Raw genomic sequence first — 5,402 nt, forward strand, 5'->3', positions numbered from 1 at the left:
CGATTGGGCCCGAAATCTAGGTATATGCCCTGACTGGGAATCAAACTGAGACCTCCTGGTTCATAGATTGATGCTAAACCACTGAGCCACTGAACCAGCTGGGCTATTCTTAATCTTTTAGCTGCCAGACTATATTCTTTACCTTTGTTTTACATTTTATTAAATTTGTCTTATTACTTTCATCTCTTGGTAGTAGATATTTTCTGGAAAAATTCCATTTGAGTTGAATTATTTGTTAATGGAATCCTGATTTATGTGTTTAAAAGGAGCTTGATATTTTATGGTATCTGGATCTTAACACTTATGTAAAAGCTCTGAGTTAGGAAAAGTAAACCTGATTGCAAAGCTGATCTCTAACTCACTATGTGAGTCACTGTTAACTTACTGTGAGACCTGGGCATTGCTATTAACCCATAAGATAGAATGAACATTTTTTTGAGAAAAATTATCTTGTACAATATATAAATAACCAGTGAAGTAATCAGAAAGAAAAATTATATCAATTGTCATAAATTACATCAGATTTAGACAAGGGTGACAGAAAAACAAAATAATAAAGTATAGATAAATTCAGATTACTTAAGGAAAAGGTTGATTCAGATATTTACCATTTTAATTTAATTTGTAATTGAAGATAGATAACTTGAAGTGAGAATCTCATTTCTATCTATTCACCAACCCCCACCTCCTTCCCTATATAGTCTTTGGACAGAGCTTTAGTTTCAACTTTTTCTGTTGCCACTTTTTATCTAAGAGCCACTCAGAATATGGCAAAAAGTAGGAACTGAATTATCAGGTAGTTAGTCAGAATTTAATGTGAAATGAAACTTTCAACAGTTCTGAGGTCCCTGGGAAATCAGATAATATTGAATTCCTGAAGCTTAAAAGATGTAGCAGCTGGTACTTATCACTGTTATTTAGTTCATGTTTTATTTATTTATTTATTTATTTATTTATTTATTTATTTATTAGCTTTTCATTCTTTCTTTCTTTTTTATATTTATTATTTAGGCTGAATCTCCAGCCCTTTATTTTATTTAATTTTTATTTAAATTCTTTATTGTTTAAAGCATTACGTAAGTCTTATTTTTCCCCATTGACCTCTCCCCAGCCATTCCCACCCCCCACCAGCACATGCCCTCACCCCCTACTGTCTGTATTCATTGGCTATGCTCATATGCATGAATACAAGTCTTTTACCACCCCCCCTCACCTACCCTTTACCCCCCGTCCCCCCGCCTTCCCTCTTAGATTGGATGGACTGTTCAATGCTTCTGTGACTCTGGCTCTATTTTTGTTCATCAGTTTATGTTGTTCATTATATTCCACAAATGAGTGTGATCATGTGATATTTATCGTTCTCTGACTGGCTAATTTTGTTTAGCATAATGGTCTCCAGGTATATCCTGTTGCAAATGGTAAGAGTTCCTTCTTTTTCATAGCAGCCTAGTATTCAATTGTGTAGATGTACCACAGTTTTTTAATCCACTCATCTGCTGATAGGCAGGCTGTTTCCAAATGTTAGCTATTGTAAATTTTGCTGCTATGAATATAGGGGTGCATATATCCTTTCTGATTTCTTGGGATATAGTCCTAGAAGTGGGATTACTGGATTGAATGGGAGTTTCATTTTTAATGTTTTGAGGAAACTGGACCAGAGACTGGCTAGAAATGGAAAAAGGTATGCTATCAAAATGTGTAATTTTGAGCTATTTTTTCTAGGGAAAAGAGAGAGATGCTATTCAATTAGTATTTATTGTCAATATGTTGACAGCCTATTGCATGTAAAACTTTTATGTGGTTAAGATGTAGGGTGCAAAGATAAACAATACCCACTACTTTCCAAAAGTTTATCTGAAGTACATAGATAGCTGTTAATATGTTGAAAATGTCTAAAGATCATTATATTAGTAAATAAAAACACTAAAGAATTTCAGAGGAAGGAGACCTGACTTATACCAGAAAGACTTAAAGAAAGCTTTGGAGGGAGAATTTGGTTCTACTCATGCTGAGCCTTGGAGTTGGGGTTCTATTCCATCTGGCAGAGGATGCGAAAATCATTCTAGACAGAAGGCAAAGTCACATCGGGAGCAAAGTCACACAATAAGAAACTGCACCAAGCCTGCTTGGTGAAGAAGAGTTGTACCCAAAAAAATTTAAGAAAAGCCTTAGATAGGATCATTCACAAATCCCTTAGCTATATCGAATAATATTGGATTTTTGCAGCCTTTAAGAAACTTGATATTTTTTTCTGAATGAATTTTGGGGGCTCTCTTCCTCTTCACTTACCTTCCCACTGGAGGAATACAGAGCCCCCAGATCTCCAAAGGGATATGTTTAGACTTGCCATATGACTATATAGAGATGAGAATGTTTCTGTCCAAAGACGATGCCAACATAATACCACACTATTAGGCCCATCTTCCTGAGGGCAGGGGAATTCAGAAAGTATCTTTTGGATGAATGAATGAGTGAGTTGAGAGGAGACCAGCAGACCATTTTTATGGTGTCATTTAGAGGAACTCTTTTAGAAATGGGTTATAACATGTTCTAGATTCTTATATTGTAAAATCCCTTCAAAGTGCTTTTGGGGTATGCACATATCTGTTATACTACTTCTATAGAGACATTCGAGTTTTCTTGAAGCTTGAGGCATGGAGAAGTCAGGATAGAGAGCCAAGAAATATTTCTGACTGCCAATAGTTGCCAATGAAATTATTTAACTCTAAATGTGTCAGTGTCAATATATGAGGTTTGTTTGGCATTGCCCCTTGTGTATTCAGAAAATCATTAGAAGTTTGTTCAACTTTTAAAATCTTATAATCCAAGATTGAAAGTATATATTTTTGTAAATGAATAATATCTAGAATATAATATATGTCAGGAAGTTTTCTATAGTCTTCAAAGAATGAAGGAAGCTAAGTAAAATAGAGAATTAACATTATTTCATCAATTTAATTAATAAAGACTTTTCATCAAAATAACTTGAACTCTATGGTATACTCATGATGGGCTTGAATAATTTAAGTCATTAAAATACACTGGCAAATGTTAAACATTTGACTGTTGAACATACTGAAATGATCAATTACAATTTTCAATCTGAAAGATATATATATTAAGCAAAAAAAAAAAAAGTGGCTCTCATGGTCATTTCTGACAAAACTGAGACAAAGACATAGTTGATAAGAAAGCAAATAATTAACTTTAAAATAATTAATCTTAAAAGACAAATACAGTTTTTTATATCCTACCCCTTAGCTATGGCAGAAAGGTGTCAGAGCTCAATATTTTGGCATATTTATATCAGATCTTGTCTTAAGGTAATTATTACAGATACAAGTGAGGCCCTGTGTAACTCTTCACAGTTTATTTCTACCAATTCTCTACCCAGTGGTGACTTGAGTTTAGTGTTTCTTATTTCCATTATGTATCATCCTAATATATAACAAGAGCTAGGTGCCCTCATGACTGAATGGGTGACCGGTCACCATGAAGTGCATGGAGCACCTCTCAGTCCCCCCCCCTCCCCCGCCCCTGAGCCGCTCACCCTGAGGGGGGAGGGCGGGGGGCTGACAGCGGTGGTGGCAGGCTGCTTTGTGGTGGCTGTGAGCTTAGCAGAGCAGTCATCTGGGTGGTAGTGAGTTTCGAAAAGCAGTTGCCGGGCAGGGGAGTTTCGCCGAGTAGTTGCAGGTTGGGGGGAGGGGGGAGTTTTGCTGAGTGTCCAGCGGTGAGCTTCGTGGGGTGGCAGCAAGCTTCATGGAGCAGTCAAGGTGCAGAGGGAGCCTTGCAGAGCAGTCACAGAATTCGCGGAGCATCCTGGGGTGGGGAGCTTCATGTAGCATCGCAGGGTGGCAGAGGCCATGCGACGGAGGCCAGGCTAGGCCTAGGGACCTTAACCGTGCATGAAATCATGCATGCTGGGCCTCTAGTCACTTAATAAATATGTTTTAAGTGCCTGCGATGGCCAAAGACTCTTCTATGTGCTGCGGGATACATACAGCAGTGAACACAACAGACAACCATTCCCATTCTCATGGACCTTATATTCCAACACAGGACAGGACAGGCAACATGAAAATAAACCAGCACATTATGCCAACAGAGTTGATAATTTTATCTGAAGAAAGGAGTTTAGCTTTAAAATGTATCCTCATTTAAAGTGTCTGGGTTCAATTATACTTATTAGTATTAATATGTGCACCTCAGAGTCAGGTCAGTGGGGTTATTTGTGAATACTGTGCTATGCATCTCTATTCTGTTGTAGTAAAATTTGCACCAGCCTGATAATTCCTCAGTTTTTTAAGTAGTTTAATCTTTGGTATATGCAGTCAGATGAAGCACTGAACTTGTACAGTGCCAAATTTTAGTGAGTTCACTTGGCTTGTTGTCAGCAGTCGACATCAGATATCAAGCTTCTGGCAGGAATCTGCATGAAGTCATCTCTTCCACCTTCACTTGACCTCAGCTCAGGGGCTATACAGCTCAGCTGTAATGTTTCATAATATATAAAGACACATCAATTCCATGCCAGCCCTGCCCGCCATCCTTGCTGAGCTTAAATAATAGGTAAAGAGAGCAAACTTCAATTATGCGAAACAATGTTTTCACCCCATTCAGATGTTTATTAAATTTCCTACTGTATATGTTTTATATTTGAGCAAGCAAAAGGCAGGATCTCATCTAAATCCAACACCTCTTTCAGCATTAAAAAACAAGTTGTTTTATCTAGGTCAATGGCATTTATCTATTTTTACATTCCAAACATTATCAGAGAAAACACCAAAATTACAAAAAAAAAACAACAAAATAAATATAATAGATGTTTCCATGCTATTTCTGACCTGAAAATAAATAGAATACAGTAACAGGAAGTTTGTATATTTCAGATGAAATAGAAAAAAGTGCATCTGAAATAGTATATCTTATCAATGTACCTGAACACTCATTCATTGAAAACTGTGTTATTGGCTATCATTCTTTACACACAAATAAATTCAGGGCTATCAGTCTTGAAACCAGTCTTAATCAAAAGAAATTAAGATGAATTTTAATCTAAACAAGTAAATAAAAAGCAAAACCCCAAACAAAGAAACTTAACCCTAACAGTTTGAAATGATTTTATAACGTCTTTTCTCTTGGAGATAATCAAGCATAAACCATTGAGAATCTACGTTGCTTGTGCAAGTCATTTTGCTAGATAGGTTAGGTCAGGTATTATTCCTACTTAAAATATATCATCTTTGCCTGGAGGAACAAGAGGGCTCTACAAAATATTCTGGAATCTCAGAAGCTACCCAGAGACTACCTGCTGGTTTGCAAAATTCAATACCTTTTCATTGAAACATCAGGAACCTGGCCGGGCAGCTGTGGTTAAGTGGTTGTCAACCCAGGAACCAAGA

Source organism: Myotis davidii, unplaced genomic scaffold (assembly GCF_000327345.1).
Source record: "Myotis davidii unplaced genomic scaffold, ASM32734v1 scaffold323, whole genome shotgun sequence".
Classification (NCBI taxonomy): Eukaryota; Metazoa; Chordata; class Mammalia; order Chiroptera; family Vespertilionidae; genus Myotis; species Myotis davidii.